Raw genomic sequence first — 16,654 nt, forward strand, 5'->3', positions numbered from 1 at the left:
TTCCCACACATGCAATAATTGAGGTCACATGTACATATATGTATTTGCCACACAGCTACCTCACATGTGCAATGCACATACTGTCATACAGTAGTAAAAGCAAAACCCACAACACATTGACCAACAGTATCATACACACACTCACCAAGTGCAGGATTCAAGCCCCTACCTAACTACTTTATGATAATAGAGTAGTACACATTAACACGACATGCTATACACATTACTGTGAGTTCTTTTCCACAGGTACATTTGTAGGATGGTGACATCATCAGACTTGACAAAGATTAGTATACCACTTGTATGGTGTTTTACTACTCTCCAAAAATGTTGCTCCTCTCCAAGGAGATCATACACACACTTGGCAAGTGCAGGATTCAAACCCCTACTTAACTGATTTATGATATTACAGGAGTACGCATTTACACGACACACTATACACATTACTGGGAGTGCTTTTTTCCACAGATATATTTGTAGGATGGTGACATCATCAGTCTTGACAACGATTAGTATACCACTTTTAAGGTGTTTTACTACTCTCCAAAAAGGTTCCTCCTCTCCCAGGAAATGGCACAAACATACTTGCCAAGTGCAGGATTCAAACACCTACCTAATTACTTTATGCTACTAGAGGAATAGGCATTAACACAACATGCTATACACATTACTGTGAGTTCTCTTTTCCACAGGTATATTTGTAGGATGGTGACATTATCAGACTTGACAAAGATTAGTATACCACTTTTAAGGTGTTTTACTACTCACAAAAGGTTGCTCCTCTCCAAGGAGATCACACGCAAACAGTCACACACACTTGTCAAGTGCAGCATTCAAACCCCTATTTAATTACTTTATGATACTAGAGGAGTAGACATCAACACGACTCGCTATACACATTACTGTGAGTTCTCCTTTCCACAGGTATATTTGTAGGATGGTGACATCATCAGACTTGACAAAGATTAGTATACCACTTGTAAGGTGTTTTACTACTCTCCAAAAAAGGTTGCTCCTCTCCAAGGGGATCACACACAAACAGACACACACACTTATCAACTGCAGGATTCAAATCCCTATCTAACTACTTTAGGATACCAGAGAAGTACACATTAACATGACATGCTATACACATTACTGTGAGCTCTCCTTTCCACAGGTATATTTGTAGGATGGTGACAACATCAGACTAGACAAAGTGGGTGACATTAGTTGGGCTACATAGAAGGAATGTCTAAACACTTTGGCCATGTGATCATCAAAGGAGAGTTTACTATCTACCTGTGTCCCCAGGACCATAATGACTTTCTCTGTACATACTGGATTACCACCTATGTGGTAATTTGTGTGCACTTTGTTTTATCCAAAGGGGATGACTATGCATTCTTTGGCATTCTGCTTGATGGCATTGTTTTGACACCAGGTATCTGTCTCTGTAAGACCCTTCTGGAGTTTGTCTGTGTCAGCTGTAGAGTTGATTATGGACCACAGTTAGCAGTCATCTGCAAACCTGTTCAGCCATACTCCTTCCATGCTTGCCTGTACCTCTGAGCAGTATCTACTGAACAGGTGGGGTCCCAGGACCAAGACCTGTGGGATGCCATTTGGGACTGGCTTAGAGTCGGACATGGCACCCTCAACTCTGAACATGTGTGTTTGATCTGTGAGCCACTTGGCCACCCATCCTGTGACATAGCTGTTAATGTTCAGACTGGTAAGCTTGTCCATGATGACAGAGTGGGGAATGGTGTAGAAAGTCCTTAGTGAGGACCAGGTGGGCTGTGTGGACTACTTTCACCTCCATCTATGTCCTTGGTAACTGTTTGAAATAAGTCAACTAGGTTTAGGAGGCAGAATCTGCCTTTAACAAGGCCAAGTTGGGTAGAGTCCAGTGTCTAGAGGTCTCCAATGTTCTGTTTATGGGTTCCATGACAATTTGCTCCATAGTTTGCAGACCAGGCTGAGTACACATATAGGGCAATGGTTTCCAGGTTCTATTGTGGCACCCCCTTTGTGGAGCTGGATGACTGTTAGTGTATGCCATTCTTTGAGTACATAGCCTGTGGTACGATTGAGTCTGGACAGTGAATGTAGGTGAGGGTGTAGTTCCTTTTGGGCCTGGTGAAAGAAGTAGCCTGGGACACCATCCAGTCCCATTGATGCTGTGTTCTTAGCTTTGGAGAGTGCTATCTTTACCTGCATGTCCATGAAGTCTGGGGCTCTGTATCCTTCTGAGATGGACAGACCCTTTTGGGGGTGATGGGGGGGAGCTTGCACTGAACTTCTCCCCCAGGATGTGAGCAATGAAAGTTGGTTCAGTGTATTTCTTGCAATTTTTCAGTAGCTGACAGCATATTTGGAAGTTGACACCTACATGTCTGGTATAGCTACTGAAGCCTTTGTGGTTGTTATTCTTACATTCCTTGTCAATTTGTCTTTAGAAACTGGCCTTGGATTATTTTATGAGCGATCATTGTTTCTTCCTACTAATGATCAGTGATGCATTTCCTTTTGTGAAGTTTGCTCTATCATGTGTTCATTTCCTCCTTCTGTTGTCTAGCTTATTTATGGGCGATGACCACCAGATTGGTTTCTTAGTTTTGGAGGAGTGCATCTTGGTTTTATTTGTGATGTCTCAATCCATGCATCCCTGTAGATGCTCATAGGATGCACTTGTAAATGATTCGGCAGATTTTATACCATTATCCTATAGTAAGAGGGCTTTGGAAATTCCCGCTTTGGTCTTGGGAAGTGTGCAGTTTTCTTTTGTATATGTCTCCACAGTGGTTTAATTGACTGGGGGGGGGGTGGGATATGGATGTCCAGTGTGAATACTTTATGATCTGATATTACCAGTGAGGGGGTTATCTCTGTTGTGGAACACTGGTACCCCATGTTGGTGATGATCATGTCCAGTATGTTGTCACCTCTAGTGGGCATGGTGACCAGCTGTTCCAGGGTGTTAGAGTTTTTAAACTCTAGGAAACATTGGGCAAAGGACGTTGTACATGAGTAATCCTCCCACTCAATGTTTGGGTAGTTGTAATCTCCTCATATAATGGTGTTTGATAGGACCTTTCTATTTTCCACTGTTCTCAGGAATACTGAGTGAGGTTTCTGAGACAAGGTAGGTGATCTTTAGCAGGCTACAATCTGATGAGCAGCTTTGCCCAATGTTAGTTGCACTTGCATGGTCTCCAAGGCCTCATGCTGTGCCACTAACCTGAAGGTGTGGTATCCATAAGGTAAATGGATACACCCCTTCCTTTTGTATTTCACTCGTGGTTTTGGTTCCGAAGATCAGAGGGATTGTGAGTGTTTTATGTGGTGCATGTCCAACAGCTCTGTGTTTGACATAGCTTTGTATGTTAGGCAGCGAACACTGCTGAGTAGGCGATATGCAAGGGAGTAAGGATGGAGCATTTTGAGATGGTCTGTGTATGGCATGTATTTCAGGCTGCTAATGCTCTTTGTGAGGTATTGCTGCAGGCTTTCCAGTTGTTGTAGTTGTCTTTTGAGGTACATAGCAAAAGTGGCGTTGTACTCTATTATAGTTCTAGTGAGAGATGAGTAGAGGGGAACAATGTCCTCCTGTATTCTGCATGAGACACCTTTTATGATGAGGTGTGCCACATAGGAGGATTTCCTGACTACTGTGGGGATGTGATTATCACAGTTGTGTCCACTGTCCACCTGTGACCCAAGGTCTCTTATCACACTTTCAGTGTTAAGTATACTACTGCCTATGCACCTTTTGCCATTGAGCTAGAGCCCATGGCTTTGACAACAGCCATCTGTCTCAGTGAGGCCCTTTTGTAGGATGTCCACATCTTTAGTGTTTACAATTATGGCTCCTAGTTTGCAGTCATCTGGAAACTTCAGTAGCCACAGACCTTCCATGTTAAAGTTTACTTCAGGGAAGTAGATACTAAACAGGACAAGACACAGGACTGGACCCTGTGGTACTGCACTCGTCACTGGTCCAAAGTCATACTTGGAGTTTGCTACTTTCACCGTGTGTGTTCTGTCAGTAAGCCTGTTGGCAACCCATCTTGTGACATAGCAGTTTATACCTAGTTTAGTGGGTTTATCTATATTTCCAGAGTGTGGGGTGGTGTTGTAAGCCATGCCAGGATCTACATAGGCTGTGCAAACCACCTTACCCTTGTCTACGGTTCTGGTGACTGCTTCAATGTCATCTATCAGGTTTAGGAGACATGATCTGCATTTTACAAACCCGACATGGTTGTGGTCCAGGGTTTGGGGATTACCAATGTATTTCTTTATAAGTTGTATGATGATACATTCCATGGCCTTGAAGAGCAGGATCATCAGGCTAATGGGGCGCTAGTTCCTGGGGTCTGTGGTGTCTCCACCCTTGTGTAGTGGGATAACCATCGCTGTGCACCATTCAGCAGGCACAAAGCCTGAGGTGAGGCTATGACTGAACATGGTACATCAGTGTGGTGCCTGTTCATTCTGTGGTTTGTGTAGAACACAGCCTGGGAAGTTATCTGGTCCCATGGCTGCTGTGATACTGGCTTTGGAGAGTGTTTTTTACCTGTGCAGCCGTGATGATAGCAACTTTGCAGTCTTCCATTATAGAGATGTGCTCTTTCATGGGTGAGAGGGAGGTAAAGTTAACACTGATCCTATCTGCCAGGATGTTGGCAATATCAGTTGGGTCTGTATATTTCGTGCCATTGAGCTGTAACTCAGAACTGATCTGAGTGTAGCCATGACATGGACCTGTCTGTTGTGCAGAGATCTCCTGAGTAGACAGTATGCAACAGAGTACAGATTGGGTTACATTCAGTCTTGTTGCATGGGGCAACTGTTTGAGGCCAGTAATCCTCTTGTTAAGGTACTTCAGTGGTGTTTCCGGCTGCTGAAGGTGCCTAGTCAGATTCATTGCAAGTGTGTTGTGGTACTCTCTGACGGGTCTGATGACTGATGAGTAGTGGGAACCTCCTTTGACCTACATGCACAGACCTTGGCAGTTTGTGTGAACACATAGCATGATTTTCTGACCACTTTGTGAATGTGTTTCTGGAAGTAGAGATGACTATCCACATATGTCCATAGATCCCTTATTATCACCTCTGTATTTAGCCTGTGTGAGCATGCCCAGTATGACCTTTCAGTATGTTATTGCCTGACATTTGCTTCGTATATTTGTGTGTGAGCATGCCCTGTATGACCTTTCAGTATGTTGTTGCCTGACATTTGCTTCATTTTATTTAAGTGTGTGAGCATGCCCAGTATGACCTTTCAATGTGATGCTGAATGAAATCCACTACATTTGTTGGAGTGTGTGAGCACACCCGGTATAGACATTTATACTATATGTGTGTGGAATATCAAGTTGTATTCTTAAAGCAGGGCTCACCTTTGTGTCATACATCAACAGGGATCATGCTGTGCCTGCAGGGCTTCCATGAGACACTTTGCATAGACTTATCAACATTTCTACATACAGTGGGGGCAGCTATTCTTTGTACATTTCTACCCGGGGGCACACCTGATTGTTACTGTGGGTGTACATAGGATGAGGGTTTCACCTGACACTTATACACATTTGCTATGCTTGCACTGCTATGTACGGTACACCATTTCAGTCTGTACTGTTGCCTATCGTACTGGCTTGAGGTATACTACTGTACTACAGATCTTAGCGTCCAGCGTCACGTATATTAGATTGCAACTTCATAGCCTACACAACCCACATCACACTGCCTGGCCTGATGTTCTCTGTCTGCATAGGCCTGTAGGGGAGGTTACCCATATACTTCTTTAGGGGCATGATACAGCATTTCTTTGTGTTTACATTACTGTACAATTGTCCTGCTGTGTCTGCACCAGTCAAATACTGTCATGGCTTAGTGGTTCAGTACTGTGACTATAGTGCACAGTGTCCTGGATTCGAGCCCTGTCACTTCTTTTTATTTTCATGCTGGCCAGACCAGACTGCTTAAGGAACAGTAAAGCAAATATGAGCATGTTTACCTGACTTTGCTCAACTTCGCATGACCTTGCCCAACATTGCTCAACGTCGCCCGACATTGTGCTAGTTAGCATGGGCAATTTTGTTTACATATAGTAAATATTGGTAAAAGCTGCTTAGCACTGCTTTATATTGCTTAAAACATGGCAATCATGCCTCAGGTGGTGCTGCAGGGCTGCCTATGTCGGATGCACATACTACACTCCCTGTACATGTTTGGAAACAGGTGGTGTCAGGTTAGGCATCCCTTTTATTTTATGTGCGAGTCAGAGAGAGGTATCATTTCCAGGGTTCCTACTGAGCCAGTGTATGTGCTATGCATTGCCCCTTTGGCAAGGCAAAGGCATACTGGGCACACCTCCTTCTACCTACTGGGGCAGGCTGAGGTTGTTCCTCCTCCGAGTCACGCTCTGCCTGTGATGGCCTTGGCAATGGTGGGGGGCTGTTTGGCCCTGCCCCATGCTGTTCCTGCTGCAGCTACTTTTGCAGGATCATATTGTGTAGCATGGCACATACCATGACAAACTGGGTACATGTAGTTGGTGAGTACTGCAAGGCTCCACCATATGTGTCCAGGCACCAGAACCGTGACTTGAGCATCCCAAACACACTCTCGATTACATTTCGTGTTTGTGCGTGTGCCTCATTATGGAGTTCTTGTTCAGGTGTGTGCAGACCTCCCAACCATCCTGAATTACTCAGTTTTTACCGAGTTTTGGGGTCCAAATAATGGGGTGCCACGATTCCCAAGTGGCACCCCTTCATTTCCAATTTTTTCCAGGTTTTTAAAAATTTCGGCCCTTTTGGAGCTGACATTATCACGTGCATGATGACGTCAGCACTACCAGCCAGTCGGAATTGAGCTCAAGGGCTATCCCGGCTGGCTGCTTGTTTGAAATCTGTCTGTGGCTTTCCTTTTCTGCTGCATACGTAAGCCAGCATCTGTGAGCTGCTTATTTTATTTTATTTTTTTCCTTTTCTGCTGCTTAGTTAAGCTGATGAGCTGCTTATTTTCCTTCCCATGTGCATCTGCTGCACTAACGAACGCTGGTACTGAATTTCTGGCCTGTTATGAAGGAAATCACTGGTACTGAAGGCAAGGTACTTCTACAAACTGCTGCACAGATGGTCGGACAGAGAATATGCTTCTAAGGTACTCAGAGAGAGGTGTGTGTGTGTGTGTGTGTGTGTGTGTGTGTGTGTGTGTGTGTGTGTGTGTGTGTGTGTGTGTGTGTGTGTTATCGCAATGCAACCACAGCTTCTCTGCATTCAGTGCATTCTCGGCAACATTCTGTTATTAATTAAGTAACCTGCTGCCGAGCATTACAAAGTTAGAAGAATGCTGCCGAGAATGCCGTACGTAAGTAGAAAAAGGAGCTATATTTCTGCGATAAGATGCTAGGAGGAGACCATCTGTATAAACAGGGTCATATAACTTCTTCTTTGATAGTAGCTTTTGGACTGCAGCTGTGTGGTTGTTTTCTGTAGCATGAATTCAATATGTGTGCTACTGCAGTTCTTTGAGTTCCTCTTGTTGAAGTTAGCTTTCTTATTTTGTTAGTTACACAGGCTGACTGTAGATTTAAAACAGATAAAACATTAGCTGTGTGTTGTTGTGTTTAAAGGTCTAAGGGTTTGCCCCTGTTTTGCATTTTGTTTGCCATGAAGATTAACAAACAGTCTGGAATACAATAATCTGGGTTTCTTTCATGTAGTCTTGTGAAGTAGGTGAGCTTTGATTTCCTTATATCTGTTCGACATTTATTTTTTTGACTTCTTTTAGCTGTCAATTTATGGTGTCATAGTTCTTTTATAGTGAATCCAGGCTTTGCTTCTATCTCTCGTGAGTTGGCTTGTAGTCTTATTAGTCCATGGTAGCAGGTTAGGATGACTACTTATTTTTACTCGGTGGAAAGGTACATAATCTATCTACTGAGCTCAATAGTGCCATATTGTAAGAGTAAGACTTTATTGCTTCACTGACACTGTTTGCAAAATCTACCTTCCATTCCCTGCAATAATACAAATTAGCCCTATGCCATTAAAGATCTAATGCTCGGAGAGGTTGACTGTTATTATGATCTAGTTACATATATTGACAACAAATTAAATGTCTATTAATTTATAACCAACAAATAGAAATTGTTTCTGTGCAGTGAAATCTTTAAGAATGGCCTGGTCTGTGAATTATTTCCCAGAAAATGTTAATATCTATATGGCATTCTTGAACTTGACAGCAGAATTTTAGTGTAGGATTTCATTGAAGGGTTAAAACAAGCACTGATATGCACTTAAGAAGTTCTTGAAACAGTCCAGAATGATCTGTTTCATCTTCATTTGGAGTTCCTTCCAGATTTTATTCAACTAGCTGCATCTCTTGTTAACATAATATATTTTTATTTTCTGAGCCTTAAATGTTGCTAGGCTGCAATTGTTTCCTGGGTAACATGAGACAGAAATCCCTCCTTTTTAGTATTATAGATGAAACAGCATACTCAGATTATGTTGGGATAAGTAAACAGATGCATGTAAATTACTTTGTAAGGATTTAATTCCCTAAATAATGACAGGCATTTGAATTTCAGCCTTCATATTCTTCAGAAAATAAATGGTAACACAAACTTTTTATTCTAGCAATTTTCTAAGTTTATAAGATCAGTATTTAAAATTTGTCTCTGTTTTGGGGCTGTATTCCCCCATTATTGGCTTTATCCAGAATTTTTGTGCTAAGAGGTTGAAAGCTATGGTGGTGAGAAGTGAGAACTGAATTCATTAAATGATAGCCATTTAAGTTTCAGTCTTCATGTCTTTCAGGAAGCTGATTTGTCATAGTGGTATGTTCTGACTGTAGTGGTGGCATATTTTGGTTGTCCTTCAGTTTGTGTTTGAAAGTTGATATCCCACAATTCATTTGAGTGGGCGTGGTTACATAATTATGTATGCAAATTTTGCGTTAATCAGCATACAGATCTGTACCTATTTTTCATGGGCCTTATCCAGATTTTTGATGTTTTCAGGTTGAGAGGTATGGGTGTGTGTGCATTTCTGATGGGTGTCATCAGCCACGGCTCCAGTGCATAGCCAGCATCCTCCACTAGGTGACCGTCAGGGATGTCCCCATTGGCAAATGTCTGGTACAGCTGCGTCAGATGCCAGATATGGGAATCATGGTAGCTTCCAGGGTAACCAGCACACACATTCAGTATTATGCCCTGGGCATCGCACATGACCTGGCAGTTGATGGAGGGGAAGCCCTTGTGGTTGAAGTAGGCCCTACCCCGCTCACCGGCTGGTGCTTTGATGTGTATGTGCATGCAGTCAATTGCACCCACTACCTCAGGGTATTCCGCTATTTGCTGGAAGAGATGCATATTGCTGGCCAATGCCTTATGGGAATTGGGGAAATATACATGATCACTGACATGTGCTGACATGTCATTCAGGAACTGGTGCAGTACCCTGGATGCTGATGCCTGTGAAATCCCCATCATATCACCAGTTGATCTCTGGAAGGTACCTGTTGCTAGTATTATTAGGCCAACACATACCTTGGTTTCCACTGGGATGGGTTCCCCTCTGTTGGTTCTGTGTGTGAGGCATGGCCTGCACAGCTCAACAATTTGCTGCAGGAGGTCTCTGTCCACTCTATAGCGCTCCACTATCTCCAGCTCATGTAGCCCCTGGTAGGTTACCCTGGGTCTGTACACTCTTCTCCGTCTCCTCACTGTGGGTTGCTCAGCAGCATTCGCAGTGGCACCACCCTCAGCATCTTGCACATGTTGCCTTATAATAGCATTGGCAGCCCCTAGCATTTTTTAGTCTCAGTTATGCTTTTTAAGTTTTCACTTCTCTTTGTATACTGCAGTATTGCAGTGTTTCTGAGAAAAACATGGGGGACTGTTGTTTGCCGAGTTTTAAGTGCTGGGCTGGCTGGGCTAGTGTACTGCCTGTGTAATTGGCTGATTCTGATTGATTTCACCTGGCAGCTCTGCTAGTTCTCCTTGGTTAACTTCCTACTACTTCTTTTCCTTCCTTTTCCCTTTCTGTTTCCGCCCAGGGCAGTGCCACGCAAACAAGTGCAAACATGCACACACACAGGCTTACACAGGCTTAGGCGGGTGCACATCCGTGCACACAGGCTTAGACAGACTTACACAGGCTTAGATGGGTGCACACATGTCCACACAGGCTTAGACAGCCTTACACAGGCTTACACGGGCGCACACAGGCTTACACGGGTTTACAGGCATGCACATGCACGTACACAGTGTAAGTATCTTTGCAAGAAACTTTAGTGATATCCACGGTGTACACCTTTGGTTTCTGGGTTTCAGTTAAGACAACTGTAGTCACGCCTCTTCCAGTCCAGAGTACCTCACAGCAAACACATGCCACTTTGCTCCAATAAGCTTACAGTCTTTTATACATACCCCCTCATGATGTCACTTATTTTCTACTCTGTTACTCCCCTAATCCTACTCTTACACTCAAGGGACATGGTTCACATGGCAGGGAAAATTGGGATTCACTATCCTTATCCTCATTTGCATAGGATTGCCTACTAATGCTTGGCTACATCTCTCAGGCTGAACTTCCCCCCTTAGCAACCACTACTCAGTAGCCATGTTGTCTTCAGCATGCCATTCACCTGCATGGCAGAAGAATATTTTTAATATAATGCCTATTTTAGGCTTTTATTTTTTTTCTGGTTTTTAGAGTGCAGAACATTTGCGCGGCACTGCGATACACTTAAACATCGGAGATCGAGGAAAAAAAAATATTTTTTATTATTTTGCATCAACTGGATGCATCCTTTATTTGGAGCTGTCATAGCTCTGTTTTGATATTTGCAGAACGGTACTCCTTTACCAATGGAGTACATTTCTGCAAGTTACTCTACTCTTACTTGGACAGGTTAGTGTTTCCTGGATCACAAATTTACCTCATTTGCATAGCTTTCAGCAGGAAATTAGGTAATTTGCATAACCTAACACTGTCCGTGCAAGAGTAGTTTTAGAAGCTCTCATGCACGCTCCTGCCTGCTGTTCCTGGATCGCTCGGCAGACATATTGGCTGTCTGGAGTCTTACTCTACTCTTAGACTCCATGCAAGCCTTTGTGAATCCGGCCCCATGTCTATTTCAGAATGATCTGAACAGCTCTCGAGAACTGTATGGATTATTTTAATATCTAGTATTAACTGATCAAATGATCCTGAAATGGCAGTAATGAGCAAGTAAATAAAATGAATGCCTGTTTTACTTGCAAACTCATCATGTACATTGTATTTAGAAATTATCTCTACTAAAGTGGAGTGCCTTGCTTTATAGATATCTGTTGAACAATTTTTCCTCTCCACCTTAGGGTCCCTAACTATGAGTCAATCTCTAGCTATAATTATAGTGCTAGATTAAAAGAATTAAAAGAATGCCTGAACATAAAATAAAATTAGTTAGAAAAGATGGTTTATTACAACAAGGGACAAAAACAGATGATGAAGTGATTTTTTTTATTTGGGAACAAAAAATCGACTAAGCAAAATATTTCCATGCCTTCTTCCTTATGGCTATGCACAGTAGCTCTGTCTGATGATCCTTCCTTTTATAGTCAATGAGCATAACCTCAAATCAGTGTCTCTTGACAGCTTTGATGAGTAGATACCCAAAATACCTGTCGTCCTTGGAATATCTCCTCACACAAATGGTCTTAGTCCTGGCTATGGCAATAACATGCTGTATATATGTCTCAACCCTTCCCATAATGCCTTCTCTTTGTTAGGTGTCAGTAGTGTAGCAGACTGGGTTGTCTCCTTCACCCCTGTCTGGGTGAGCTGAAAGGGGATGCTCACTCCCTCCTTGCTACTTGGCTTCTCTACTGCTGAGGTTACTAGTATATCCTAGACTGCATGTGTCACACAGAGGTATTTTTGCCTCTGCATAATGGAGGTTGCTGTTCTTAGTATGGCATTAATAGTTTTTTTAACCTTAACTTGTTTGTCTTTACTGTCTTTGTCCTCTTCAGAAGTCATAAAACAACTGATCTCTTTTGTGTTTTTATAATTAGGCATTTGCTCTTTTTCTAGTATGATTTTCTTGAATACATACCATTTTGGAATGGAGGTGCAGATTATCTACTAAAACAATTCACGTTCTTCCCAACTGAATGTCATCTAAAATCCATGGCAATAAAACTGAGGACTGTGGTTAATAAATAACTTTTTTTCCTCAAAATGTTTTTATTTTTCAAATACAGTTGAATAAATTCCATATTATTTATATATAACATCTTGATAACTATGTACACTATTTACATCAGCCTGATAATATAACAGAACTCAATATATACAATTACTTTATAGGTATAACAATCCAGTTATCAAAGTGCATCTGTTCGGTTATTGTAACGTGCCAATCAATGATAAGACATTTTTCCATGGATTGTTAATAAATGGCTTAGGATGAATCCTTAATTCTTTAATTTTAATTTCCAACAATGCTGTGGTCTTCAGTAGGCTGTAGAAGTCTTCCAAAGTCGGTATTGTGTTTGTATTCCATCTTCTTGTTATACACTTCCTTAAGAGTGCAAGTATTGTCCATACTAGATACATATTTGAGCCATTCAAATGAGGACCTTCGTACACATTTAATAATACTAGAGTTTTAGATAAGTTAAAAGATTCATTAAATAAATCTTGTAAAAAGTTTATAATATCATTCCAAAATGGCTTAATTTTAACACAGTTGAAAAAAAAAATGCGATTCCAATCTGCATTGTGTATTTGCTCACACCTCCAACATATTCCCTTTGTGGAAGAATTAATTTTAGTAATTCTATCTGGAGTTAAGAAAGCTCTGTGGAAGCATTTCCAATTAAAAACTTTCCAGTATTGTGTAAAGGATATATGTTTTATTGATAATAAAATATTTGATTTAATTTCTTAAGTTAGCTGTAATGAGTGTCCTTTTGTTATATAATTCCAATATGAGGATCTGGGTGTTATTTTATAATTTCTCAATATCTTGTAAAATTTTGAACTACTATTTTCCATGTCATAATCATTATATATGATTTCATATAGGTATTTTGTAAGTTTAGCATTTCTTTAAATGAAGAATTATTAATTAATTTGTATAAATTTTGAAAATACATCAGAATGCTTTGCATAGTTAGCCAATCTTGTTGTGGAATTTTGTATGTTGTTTCTATTGTTTGCATATCCAGAACTTTTATTTCTTTGATACATTGAAACCAATAAACAAATCCTTTCTGTTCCCAGGAATTAATTATTTCTCTGTATATTTTATGTGGATAGCTCTTTGCAACTATGAATGGTGTTAAAAGATCAAACCAGATTTTTAAATCTATATTTGCATTAATAATTTTCCTAAATGAGTCAATGCAATAATTAATCATATGAGTTTTAGTGGGCTTAATTATGCTATATTGCATACTAATACATAATATGTGCCATAGCAAATTGATTTTATCTATTTGAAAATGTTTTTTTGTATCTGTGGGGGTTGTGCTGCGGTAGCGTTGTCGCCTCACAGTCAGACGCGGTTCGATTCTCAGTTAGAGTGTCTTCTGCATGGAGACATGCGTGAATTGGCGCACCTTCATTGAAGGTTGTGTGTCAGGGCTGGTAAGTCGGCATGTAAAAATCAACTATCGATCATTAGCAGACCGGAGTTCCGCTGTGGCGACCCCTAACCGGGAAAAGCCGAAAGACACAGCAACATTTGAAAATTTTTTTTTAAATCAAATTCATTTATTTATATTACAGTTAGTAATTCTTTCCAGTTTGCAGAATAATTTGGACTTATCCAATCTGAGATTGTTTTAGATATTGGTGCTTTTATATATGTTTCTATATCAAGAAAGTTTAATCCTCCCTGTTTCCATTGTCTGATATGATGTATTAAAGATATTATGTTTCTTTTGGGAAACCATAAAAATTTTATTAGGCATGAGTTTCTTTCCTTGAGTATATTCCTTTCTGGTAACAGTTGCATTGCCGAAGCTATATATAGAATCTTGGGTAGTAAAACCATTTTTATTAACTGTAGTCTATCTTCAAATGTTAATATTATTTTGTTCCCTTTTCCACAGAGATTTTAATTGTATTGATGATATTATTGTAGTTTTTAGACTAATTCATTATTATCCTTGCATAACTCAATTCCTAGATATTTTAAAGTAGATTCTAGTTTCCCTATAATGTGATTCCCCTCCGTCTGCAATTCTTTTTTTTTATTTAAAAATAAAAATTTTGATTTTGATTTATTGAAATGGAGTCCTGAAGTCCTGTAAAATGCGTCAATTAAAATATGTAATTCTTCTAATGTACTTTTTGTATTGGATAATGCTAATAACATGTCATCAGCAAAGAGCATTACTTTAGAATTGTATTGTTCATAAACATCTACTCCTTTGATTTTTGTATTGTTACGTAATGAACCTGCCAATATTTCAATGGTGAAAGCAAATAGAATCGGTGACATGGGACATCCTTGTTTAGTACCCTTTGTTATATGTATAGATTTAGAGGTGAAAGGACCTAACTTAACATATGCAAAATTATTTGTATATATATTCTTTAGCAGATAAACAAAGGAAGGAGGAAATTTAAATAACACCAGAATTTTCAGTAAATAGTCCCAATTTAGGGAATCAAAGACTTTCTCTATATCTAAGCCAATTATGAGTGTTTCTTTATTTTCTTTATTAACATAATCTATAAGAGAAATTATCCTTTTAATATTGTCATGTGTGTGTCAATGATATATAAATCCAGTCTGATCATTATTTATTGTTGTGGATAGTAGTATTTTCATTCTATTTGTTAATATTGTTATAAATATCTTATAGCCATTATTTAATAATGATATAGGTCTATATAAGGTACAGAGGTTTGGGGACTTGTTTTCCTTTAGGATTGGTGTGATTAAGGAATATCTCCATGACCGTGGTATTAAAGCTTGTGATTGAATTTCTAATAGAGTTTTATGGAAGAGGGATAGTATCTTTGAAGGAAAAAGTTTATATAGTTCCATAATTATGCCATCTATACCTGGAGCTTTATTATTTTTACCCTCTTTTATTGTATCTGTAATTTCTTTGTAGGATATGGGCACTTGCAGATCTAGTTTTAATTTTTCTGGTATTTTTTTATATTAGAACATTTTTCATCTAGATTTAATCGATCAATATGTATATATTTTTTTGGAAATGTTCCATATAGTGGTTTTTGTAGGCATCAGGAATGTCACCTATATCTGAGACATTTTTCACTTTATTTTCTTGGAAGATACTTTTAATGTTATTAGCTTTTGATTGTATTTTGATTCGTGTGGATAAATTATGTAGATATTTGGGAAAAGTGGTCAAGGTATTAATTTTTAGTTTTCTAATGCTAAACTAGTTTTATGTGTTAGAATTTTGTTGTGTTTATTGTTTAATACTTCTTTCTTTTTCAACTCCAAATGATTTTGCTTTTTTCAGCTTTTACTGACAAAAGTTTGTATTGTAGATCTAATAATTCAGAATCCCATTCTCTGTTTTTTTATACCAAGTTAGGGTTTTACCATATATGTAAGTTTTTTAATGAGTCCCATATCATTATTTTATTTATCTCTGTGGTATAGTTAATATCTAAGAAGAACTGTAATTCAGATAATAACCAGGGTTTGAACTCTTTAATTTTAGTTATATATGCTGGAATTCTGGAGTTAAAGATTAATGGTTTGTACCCATTTTGAAGTTTTAGTATCAATGAATTGTGGTCTAAAAAGAGTCAGAGAGTGATTGAGAAATTAATGATCTTAGAGTATAAGTCATGGGCAGCAAATATTTTATCTATTCTAGTTTGGGTACCAAAGCTGTGATCTTGATGGGAAAACAAAAAAGATTTATTTTCTTTAAATTTGAAAGTATTTACAAGATGAAATGATTCTACTCATTTGTTTAAAGCTTTTGATACAGCAGATGTACGCAACAGTCTTTTATTTGTAGTTTCAGAAATGTCAGATGTACAGTTAACATCTCCTCCTAATATTAAGTTGCCTTTATAATTATTGGAAATGAAATCCAAGTGTTTTTAAACAGTTCCTGATCCAATGCCTGGGAACCAGTATAGATTGGCTAGGGTCCATATTCTGTTATTGTATTTAACTATTACTAATGCCATAAGGCTTTCTTTATCTTCATACTTATAAATTATTTCTGGGTTAATCACATTTGTTTTCCATAAAATTGTTACCCCTTTTGTCTTTGTCTTATAAGTGGATTGCGCCAATAGCATATATTCCTTAGGATTCCATTTGTAATTGTCATTTGTTTTGAAATGAGTTTCTTGAAGGAAGATAATTTGTGCTTTGTTCAGTTTTAAATATTTCAGTAGATTTGATCTCTTGCTAGGATTGCTTAAGCCATTGGTATTTAAAGATAACAAAGTTAAAGCCATCTTAGGTTATTTAGACTATGTATTTTTTGTTTTATTGTGACTATTAAACATTTTTCTCTGATAACTATAAAGTATATGTTTGAGCTTTTAAAGGAAATTATCAGTTTTATACTTTGAGTGTTTAACAATAAAGTAATGTTTTGGTCAGGCATACTAAAAATGTTTTTGTGAAATACATTTAAACTAATA

Source organism: Protopterus annectens, chromosome 8.part0, assembly GCF_019279795.1.
Source record: "Protopterus annectens isolate FY-2018-M chromosome 8.part0, PAN1.0, whole genome shotgun sequence".
Lineage (NCBI taxonomy): Eukaryota > Metazoa > Chordata > Ceratodontiformes > Protopteridae > Protopterus > Protopterus annectens.